An 11,495-nucleotide genomic window follows, 5' to 3' on the forward strand; every position below is an offset into this window, starting at 1 on the left:
TTAGCTTGCTGTTAAAATCCCTGACATCCCTGACTATTCTCTTTTTAATTTCCTTATTTACTAGATTGTATTCTTGCTTATTATTATCCCTATCTAAATTCCTTTTATGCTTAATTAGGTTTTTTGTTTCCGCTGAAATTTTGCTTAATTTAATCTGTTTCCTGAATCCACCTAATTTCTTACCTGTTGAGGTTAGAACCGAACTAATTACAGTGTTCAATTCCTCGATGTCTGCTTCTGGGTTTAATTTCCCGTATCGATTTCCAAGTTCGAGTTCGAATTCCTTTTTCCTAGACCTTAGTTGAGCGAAATCTGGAGAGTTACTGCATCCTTTTATTAATTTCCTACGTTCGCAATTTATATTAATGGCCATCTTGGCACGGACTAATCTGTGATCGCTACCTATATCTACTTTACTTAAAACACTAACGTCTTTAACGGAGTGCAGGGCATTTGTTAGGATGAAATCGATCTCGTTTCTGTCTCCTTTAGGACTCTCCCAAGTCCACTTATTGTTGGTGTTTTTCCTGAAAAATGAATTAGTGATAAAGAGCCTGTTGTGTTCTGCGAATTCTATGAGGCGATCGCCTCTGTCGTTTCTTTGGCCGGTACCAAAATTGCCTACTGCTCTTTCAGTATTTGCCTTTTGTCCTATTTTTGCGTTAAAGTCGCCCATGATTATTTTAAAGTGGTGACGGCTATTATCGTATGCGTCCTGTATTTTTTCGTAGAAGTCTTCTATTTCCTCGTCTGGGTGGCTAGATGTGGGGGCGTACACTTGGAAGATTTGACAAGTGTACCTGCTCGAGATTCTTAATACTATATAGCATATACGTTCCGATATGTCGCTTATTTCTATAATATTTCTTTCTATTCTCTTATTGATAAGAAACCCTACTCCTCCTATTCTACCATTTGGTAGCCCTCTCCAGTAGAGACAGTTACCACTTTTTAGGATTATTTGGTTTTGCTGTTTTCGTCTTACTTCACTAAGTCCTATTATATCCCATTTGATATTTTCTAATTCATTCTCTAATGCAAGCACACTTCCTTCACTCGATAACGTTCTTACATTGTACGTGGCTAAATACAGGTTTCTATTAGCTAAGCTATCATCCATCGTCACTCTTACCTTGTTGGAGGTTTGGATATTATTTTTCTCGCATTTATCCAAGATGTGTTGAGAAAAAGGCGGTACTTGAGAGAGATTTCCATTCAAGGAGTGAGTTCTTACCGCCATAGACTCTTCTCTGTGGTCAGCTTTGACAGATAGTCATCCTAGGTATCACTTGGATCACTTATGAGTTATTACATGCCATTTAACAGGGTTACTTTGTAAGTGAAAGTAGTTAGTTATGATAATAATAGATTAGCAATTGTTATACTACTTTTTTACAGATCTTTATCGTGAGACGCCTCTTTGGAGACAACGGATTTATATATGTGAGTGCGGTTTGCAATTTAATATTTTAATAATAAATTTAGTAAAGAATATAAAATTACACGAATTACTTTAATATAAATTAAATATGAAAAAGAACTATTAGACAGTTGGGAAACACCGTTTCTGTTTGCTATTATTCTATTAAGTAAAGTTCGTTAAAAATTTTTGTCTGAAAGCAATTATGTGGAAGATTTATTGCTTCTGTGGGACCGAATTTTGACTGGCGACCCTTATTTTTTTTTGTATTCAGGTAGGGAGATGTATCTCGTTCGTATACGCTTTTGTAACTGACACAAAATTAACACAAAATTTTTTGCAATCACTGATATTAAAAACGCTGTTAACGGCCGATCGTCTGTTTATTTTTACACTTAAATTATACTAGGATGCAATTAGTAAAATAAGTGATTAGATGGTTAAATTTTTAGATTAAATTTCGTGCAATAGCCGGGTTTAAGCGAGTAATAGCGGGAAGAACGCAGAAGCACGTCTTCCCCGCATGACACGAAAGACCGAACTCCATATATATATATATATATATATATATATATATATATATATATATATATATATATATATATATATATATATATATATATATATATATATATATATATATATATATATATATATATATATATATATATATATATATATATATATATATATATATGTACATAGTACCGTTTACCATGCACCATTTTTTTTTGATCTTTCGATTTTCGATCTTTGCCTTCCGATATTTGCTTTTTCGATCTTTAGACTTTCGGTGCCGTGAGGTAGACCCGTATTTTACAGTCCAAATGTTCGCTCCGGTTCGTTCATACACAAACTATTGGTTTTAGTTTAAGTGCTAATAGTCAAAAGCTACCTATAAATAGATACCCACCACGTGCCGCATGCAACTTTTAGCTATCAACATCTTTTGGAGATCCTACGGAAACTGCAATACAACGTTACTATAATTATTGTTTCCGATTGATTATTTTATTATTACTAATTACTAACCTCTTCTTAGTTCAGAATTGATTTTGTCGTCTGACGAAGTTTGGGTTGTAATCCGATCGTTTTCAAACTTTGCCATTTTGCTCGGTTTGGTCATCAATATAAGTGGAAATGACGTCCGCCATTACCATAATAATCGTAATTGACACGTTTTAAAATACTGCATCTTCCTTCACGGTGACGTCTATCGTCCACACTGTCCCATTTTTCCACACTGTTCTGATCGTTTTTTCCATTTTCGCCCCCCTCTCGCTATGATATATTAAGCACTTTGCCATACTCATGATCAAAGTTTACGGAGAGAATTGGTGATATCTTAATTAGGTTTTTTTATATATTGTCTTAATTTTTTAAATATTGCAAACTAGGGTAAGCAAACATGACATAGAAAACCGAATGGAAGACGGGGCAAATGATTGACAATATCAATAGACAACTTGTGCCTAATATCGTTTATCAATTTGTTCTTTTATGTACAATATATATATATATATATATATATATATATATATATATATATATATATATATATATATATATATATATATATATATATATATATATATATATATATATATATGTACATATATAACTGGCTAGATTGGATCGTGTGTGAACCAGTTAGTACATATACAATACAAATAGGCAAAGAATAACATTATTTTATAAAATTTAATAATCCTTTACATTTTTAGAACCGATGTTTCGCATCTTTGTTCTGGTGGGTCGTCGAACTGACCCATGAATCAAGCGTGTCATCGGCGATTAATTAGTTGGAAAAACACTCGAATCAGTCCGGAAAAAAGGGCAAAGGGTCGACATATGTACATACATACGAGTGGTTCTCAAATTTCATACACAGCAGTGTTCAGCACATACCGTAATATGAAATACTACTGTTAGTACTATGGTTTCCACTATCCAAGATAAATTTTACAACAATATATGTATGTATGTATGCTCCATCGAATAAAATGTAAGAATTTGTTTGAAGAATGTTGTTTGCTCTAAATAAATATTGATTGTGCTATTCTTGGCTAGACCGATTAGAGATTTTGTATGTATTCATGTATGTAGTTTACATGATACTCGAGGAAATTGTGAAGCAAAACACATAAATTACAATAAAATTAAGTATTTTAATATGTTATTCCGCATTTCGAAGCATTTGTATGATGCTTTTATAAGACTACTATAGGGTGTGCTCGTCACGTTTCAACAATAGTATGAGTTTACTTAGTCATACATATTACATATGTACATATGTACGTGGTAATTGTTAAAATTTAGTTAACTTGACTTCTAGCATTATAGACTCCCGTTAGTTAGTAGGAATTGGTTATTTTGAGGCTTTTATTAGTTTCACTTCGCCTTTTGGTCCGACACTATTTCCTACATTCTTCCGATCGGTTTGAAACTTTGTCGCGGTTTGGTCACCGATAGAAGTTTAAATCGCTTCCGATAGATTGATGGTGAAAAAGAATCGTAATATACTCGTTTAATAATCCAAAAATTTTAGAGACGATGACGTTTAGTGGCCTTATATGTTTGACTTTCCGCCACCCACTCGTTTTGTCAGATTTTAATTGTTTAAACGCCTATATATTTATATTTTTTACACTTTGACTTATAAAATTTGCATTACATGCTCTCATTATCTTTCATATATATTTTTACCTCACTAATTTTTAAATTGACCGAAATGAGTATAAATAAGTGCTAAGAAAGGGTTAATATCGTTTCTTAGATTCATTCCTGGAATCGATGTTGGCTATTCTTGATGTTTCTGAGATTGGTTATCAAAATGTTTTATAACACACATAAAATACGTTACGGGCGTAATGTAAAAGTTATAATTTTCGTTTGCTTTCAATGATTTTATTATCATTGAACTTTGTATATGTATGTATGTTACAATCCAAGGTACATTTAGTTCATTCATGAACATCTAGTGTGTTCTTATACACAAACCAGTCTGGCCAATTATAGTGCACACAAAATAGCAAATTGAAAAATTAACTATGTAGTTTGTTCATACTCTATCTAATAGGTTTAAGTATTCCCAATCGTTTGTCCCATCCTCTATGTACGAGTATGTGTGCTTACCTTGGATTGCACTATTTTTAATATTAGCGGAAATAGAAATTATAGCAACGAGGTAATACAGTTTCCATAGAATTTCCACTTTGAATTTTAGCTTTTTGACATATCAATGGTTTTGATAGCTCAAAAGTTTTGACACCTGGTGAGAATATTTACAGATAGCTTTTGACTGTTAGCATTTGAAACCAATAGTTCATGTATGAAGAAACTAATATATTCATGAATTACCCGGAGCGAACACTTGGACTGTAACGTATACAATAATCTCTCTATTTATGTGAATTCACTTTAAAAGAGTTGATAATAATTTGAAAAGTTGACAATAATTTCTTGAAATTCATTCTAAATAGTAGAACTATTTTCCAAAAATTCCTATTTTCACGCCCCATATAAAATTATTTCAGTAACAGGCTACTTTCGTGGAATTTAGCAGTTTATAAGAGTAGTGGATATAGTGGATAGAGTGAAGCGATGACAATGGGCCACGTGGCTAAAACAATAGACGAAAGGTAAGCAAAAGAAGTACTAGAATGGTACCCGAGACAATGCAAAAGGGTAAAAGGAAGATTGCAGGGAAGATGTGTAGACTAAATTAGGAAAATGTGTGTGGTGAGATGGATGAGAGTTGCGCAAAACAGACACGGTGGAACCGTGTTGGAAAGACCTTCATATAGCAGTGGATGTTAAATGGCTATAGATGATGGTGATGATGACAGATGAATAGACAAATCTTCAGCAAAGGTGACTGTTTTGGGCAAAAATTAGACAAAAAAAGTCCTTCCTGGAAGCAATCTGTTTCCAACTTGAAGAAATCCAAGCAAATTAGACTCTGTGGAGATACAGGTCTGTTACCGAGAGTTGGCGCGTTCTTATACTCACGCACATGCGCGCGAAAGAGACAGCGTCTTTTGTATTATTGAATGCAGTGTGACAGCATGCTATACACCTATTTACAGACACTACACAAGTTTTTTTTTTTTAATTTGTTTGCGCCAACTCTCAGTAATAGACCTACATACATATGTACATCCTTGCTGTCGGTTAAGGCGTAGACACGGAGAAGCACGCGGGACGTGTTTTTCTTATCATGAGATATTTAGGTAGCACGCATAATCAACTATGGCACCCAGGATTAAATCCTTGTATTAATAACAGTGAATGGAAATGTAAGAGAAATTTGTCGAAACTTATTATAAAGCTACATAAATTATTATGTCTGCCGCTGGTAGTACACGTGCGGTTTTTACTGGTAGAGCACACGCTATATCAAAATTTGCATTGACACCAATTTTCAAGTTCGATTCAGACCCATATTTTTTAATTACAATACGTCTGTATGTAACAATACAGAAAAAATCATATGTATGTATCAAATATGAGACGCAATTCGCACTCGTACCCATTTGTACGCACAAGGCTGATTATTATTACTCCTATTTGTTTTTCGTATTCAATTAATTATTAGCAATTCGACTTCTGACTGGTTTACTGGGCGCTGATCAGGGTAAACACAATTTAGTAACAAATAAAAGATCATCCGAAAATAAGCCTTACGCACACCAATTTTATGCGTGGTGGTTCGCTTTTATCCAGTGAAATAATAAACGGAAGAGACAAAATCCGATCTAATCCGGTTACTATGATATTACACTACTCGTATACATACATTATACAGTGTGCTTTAGCAATAAACCAGATGTGAAATGTAAACTTGGGAAATCCTTGAAGATATTTGGTAATTCAATTGAGAGTTGTCCGCACACTCGGCGACTCGACTTGAAGGATTTGTGCTGTTAAAAAGATCGGATTTTAATTCGAATGTCAATCATTTCAAAATTTAGTATTGATGTAGATAAGACATGTTGTACAACTTAAAGTAATTATGTAGTTTAAAATGTCCGATTTGTCTGTTGCAAAGGAGGATTCAAAGTATCCATTCTTTTCCAATTACTATGTCAATTGATATTATCAAAGATTATAATCGAATAATTGTCCACTTAAATTAAAGAGTAAAAAAAAATCGTCGCACCGACGTCAATGTGTTAAAATGTGTCGAAACTCTAAAGGCAGCTTCATAAATCAATACATTTTTTGATACATTATGTAATATTTTTTACATTAAACAAATCTGACGACAGTCTATCGCTGCAAACATGTAAAAAAAGGTAAACATGTCGACAAATAAACGTCACGTGTTGTTCAAATTCCACACAACTCAAAATCGACTTCGTGTGCGGGTAATTTTGGGAAAATTTTTATTATATACACATGTACATATGTATGTATGTATATCGATTATCCGGATTGATTTCTGTGAATTCGATATCCTTTTCGTTACTTGTTGACTTGCGTCTCTGTAAGGTAAATATATATTTGAACTTCAACATTAGATTATTTTCAGTGGCGGACTGGCTATACAAGCGAACATGCCCGATGGCATGTGGGCCCCACTATCTGTTAGAAAATATGGGCTCTCAGTAAAATTAAATAACTTTTTAACTATTTCACGTGTGTAAAAATTTATAGGATATTGCACTTTGGGACCTAAAGTTTGGGTATTTTAACAAAACGAATTTCTTACGATATACACAAACAATTAATACCTGCTTTAACAGCCCAAGGATCGGTTAACTTTTTTTTATTCGGCTCGAAATGTAAGTTTCAACATTTGCGTGGGCCCTTTTGCCGGGCCCATTTCCAACCTTAAGATTATGTATATGTATATACCAATACCTATGTAACAACTACATACTGAAATAAAAATGGGAATAAACAAATTTCTGTGAATAATATAAACTGAATTGCTTAAAACAATTTTGATAGGACGATTCATCATCAACCAGCGATTTAAATTTACTTCATAATAACATTTAATTATACTTCGACGATATAGTAAGATTTAAATACACAATTTTAAACAGTTTCGGAATATAAAATCTATTCCTAATCTAGACACAACCATGTATACAGAAATATAGGATAGGGGCCCCCTCCCCAAAATCCCGATTTTCGATTAACATCAACTGAAAATATTATGCATTTTTTTCAGGGACGTAATAGGGGGGCGCTCGCCTCCCTAAATTAAGGAATAGTGTGAATTTAGAAAATACTATGAATTATTAATGAGAACGATTAATGAGATACTATGGATCTATGAATGCTACTGTATGTTACTTTTGGGTATCTAATAAAATAATCGCTGCTATGTGCTTTGAAAAAAAAAGATTTTATTATTTCGAAACAAGTATATTTTGGTTTTTAAGTGGTATGCCTTGGGTAAAATTCTTAGAAATTGTTCATCCTATGGAGCGAATCGTTAGAAAGGTCCCCTTTACTTTATTTTGTCTCAAAAACAGATGTGTAACGTTTATTTTTCCGAATGTTCGTATATTTTTTGTTTTCAAGAAAGGTTTTAAATTAATATTTTACTGAATCGGTTAAATCACAAATGATTTTATTTCTCCTATTTTATTTTATTTGCAGACGTCCATTCTCACAAAACAACGAATGAGATGGATTTAAACTTCATGTGTAACGAATTCGGTCCAAAACAAGTTTTAGTTATTTAATATAAATAATAATAAGTCACACAGAGCCATACACATTTTTCTATATTATGTAAACGTGATCAGCGATCGATTATGAGTTCGAATTTTTGCATGATCTCAAAACTTTTTCTATTGTTATTACGTACATATGTATGTATGTACATAGAAAAAAAATTTCGCCTGCGCCACTTTTTTCGCTTTTTAGATAATATTTTTTTATAATTATTTTTTCAAAAATAAGCTTATTTTTTCATATTTTAAAACTCAATAAGGTGTATGCAAATAATATTTTCCATTTTTATTCCGATATAAACAAGATTTATTGAAAATTTTTCAATTTGACCAATCTTTGCCTGCCCCTCCCAAGAAAAAGCTGAAATGACGTCCCCGTCTGTTTTCTACCGAAAGTAAAAGCCGCTTTTATGCCGCATTCTTTTATGATGCATTCTATTTACCTAGGACAAGGGTTAAAACGAAATATACCATGTAATTTATGGATCTATTTTGCTTTTGCTTAAATTTGTTTATTCCCATTTTTGAATTTTTTTTATCCTTGATTTTTAGCGTGATGGAAAGAAGAAAATTTTGTTATATGGGGGGGGGGGGACAAATTTTTTTAACCCTGGGTGGGCCCCCTTTGACTCCTGGCATCTACTGATTTCAGTCCCAGTCCGCCACTGATTATTGTATTTGATTTTTGGATGCCTGGTGTATGATTTCGGTGAAAATTAAATACTACTATAGTAATATAGTATAGTAAATATGAATTATGCTTTCGAGCTGAGTGGTCACGGGATCGAGTCTCACTAGAGTCCCGCTGTAGGCCGGGTCTTGGTTTGTGACTACAGGTCGATTTTTTCTTATCAGAGTTTGCCAATTTTTCTGATTTTCATTGAAACGATTCCTGTAAAATCGGCATCACCTTTTCTATCTCTCTTGCTAATCTCAATTTATTCAGCGTCTTGAGGTTCGCCAATTTAATTATAAAATTTCTCCATAGATGTCACTGTAGATGTTGGTATAAAATGCTTATATATGTATGTATATATTGATTGATATGTATCTGTTTAAAGTAAATTCGTCGCTTTGGAGCGATCTGTAAAGGCGAATTCATGTTCTATGAAATAAAGTAAAATAAAATAAAATATTAGATTATTTCTAATTTACCGTTGAGATTCATAACCATTTTGAACTCATCTTCTATTCTATGTAAATATGCAAAATTTATATGTAGAAAGAAGCTGTACCATTATTTGTTTTTGTCAAACATTTTCAAATGGAAAATTATACCTTTGTTCATATGTATGTTTATGATCTAAATTCAATGTTTCACTATTTATCAAATATACAACACGAAAATCAAACTCAACTACCGTTGATATATGTAAAGAAACTTTGCTGATTAATTGTATTATCGATGCTGAGATTTACAGGGCTATACTTATCAGTTTAATGAGTGCACATTGTAAAATAACATAACTTGTAAAAGCAAAAAACATATAAAAGCCTTGTAAAAACAAAGCTAATTATGTACACATGTCTCCTATAAATTTTCATTTTATTTAATTGTATGTATGTATGTAGATATGTATAGATTTTGTGTTCTAAAATCGTCATTTATTAAATTACAAGACAGCATCTCTAATTATAATTATTTTCCACTGTACATAAATATAAATTGTTATATTTTATGGTTGAATTGAATCTTGAACATTTTTTAAAAATAAAAGCATGCTTTCCGTAAATTGACAGCATGCTTTTATGTTTTCAATTTACGTAATCTTACTTGCGTAAGATGTTACATCAGATTTTTAGATATCTTTTGTATACAAAGTTACGTGAAAATACAATAGCGCAAAAAATAACGTACGTATGATACGTGTACGTTTTATATATATATATATATATATATATATATATATATATATATATATATATATATATATATATATATATATATATATATATATATATATATATATATATATATATATATATATATATATATATATTGTAAAAATTAAATGAAAAAAAAAAAAAACACTTTCTCGCAATCATTTTGTTTTCGACTAATTACTGGGAGTGTAATTTTTTTAATTTTTAAACTAGCTACAACAACATAATTGCTTAACATTAACTTAATTTCGACACGAAAAAAGAATAAATGCGTATAAATAAATAAAAAAAAATACCTTGCAGTCGACGTGTATGGATATGAATCCAAGTTGACTTACCAGTCAAAAAAGAAAACCAGATATAAACCACCGGTTTGAGTCTTCCGAATTCCAAAACTTTCCACTGAAGTGACGCTCTCTTCGAACCCGGGATGATTTCACACGGTTTTTTTATTATTTTATGTTCAAAATAAATTTAAGAAAAACTAAAAAACACTTGACACAAACTAAAAGATATTAGACATACTTCAACCACGTGTCGCTAAACGGAGATATTTTTTGCGCGGGAAATTTGCGAAACTCTTCAAAATTATAATTTTATTACAGTACATCAATTCTGAACTCATTCACATTGATTTTTAATTCAAAATTTGACTGTTTTCGCAAGTCGCGTGCGCATTCGGCGAAGCGCAACCGTACACCACGGTCTTCAAATTGATACTGAACTATGTAACTGAAGCTACGAGTCTCTGAGGCTGTTGCAGTTTACTGACTTCTTTCAAATAAATAATGTTAAGCTATATGAGTAAAAGCTCTTCTCGATCCAATGTTTCAAGATCCCGTTAACTTTAGAAAAAGTTTCAACCTGAAAAATGAACAGAAAACTTGACCATATGAAACATGTATACGTGTCTCAGGTATTCATATATACATACATTATTATTGATAAAATTGCACTTTAATATACAGAGGTACAAACATTAACCGTTCGATCTCTCCTTTATTAATTATGTTCCGAAATGAACTGCACCTGATTCTTTCCAACAGATCAAATGTGGTAATTATCTAAAGGTGCGGATGTCTAAATTTGTCTTGTTTAACTTCTTGGTTTTTTTCCGCTCGTTTCCTGAACGTTTTGAAATTGGATAGGGTTGTCAACGAACCGATAGACCACCCTATTGCTCTTCCGCAACCTTACCAGGGGTGTCCAACCCTCATTTGTCGCGTACACATATAATCGTTTCCCAAATTTCTTGACTCGAGCGATGATGCGTTCATTGAGTGTCCGAAATTCAGGTAAAAATTCAACCTCTATTATCCGGCGCCTACCTTTTAATGGTGAGATTGGTGAGTGTTGTTATTTTTAAAAGGGAAACAAATCCATTCACTAAATCTGGGGTCCATTCTGATCTCGCCAAAAATGCGAGATGTGTATATAGGTAAGTGATAGAATATATACCTGGTGAAAATACATAGATCATACCTGTCATTGTGCAGAGA

The 11,495-nt window shown here is 32.4% G+C and overlaps 1 protein-coding gene across 3 annotated transcripts in view; it reads right to left on the reverse strand.

Annotated features, from left to right (window-relative positions):
• The window catches only part of LOC143916378 (monocarboxylate transporter 9-like), a 38,231-nt gene extending 27,513 nt beyond the window's left edge, over nt 1–10,718 (reverse strand). Inside the window, exon 1 of one of the 3 annotated variants that reach the window (XM_077437454.1) lies at nt 10,335–10,718. The gene's annotated coding sequence lies outside the window, so the exon portion shown is untranslated. Of the gene's footprint in view, nt 1–10,292 lie in introns of all 3 variants that reach the window. The other 2 variants (XM_077437452.1, XM_077437453.1) reach the window with 2 other exon arrangements.
• Nucleotides 10,719–11,495: the final 777 nt, after the last annotated feature.

This window comes from Arctopsyche grandis, chromosome 9, assembly GCF_051622035.1.
Source record: "Arctopsyche grandis isolate Sample6627 chromosome 9, ASM5162203v2, whole genome shotgun sequence".
Lineage (NCBI taxonomy): Eukaryota > Metazoa > Arthropoda > Insecta > Trichoptera > Hydropsychidae > Arctopsyche > Arctopsyche grandis.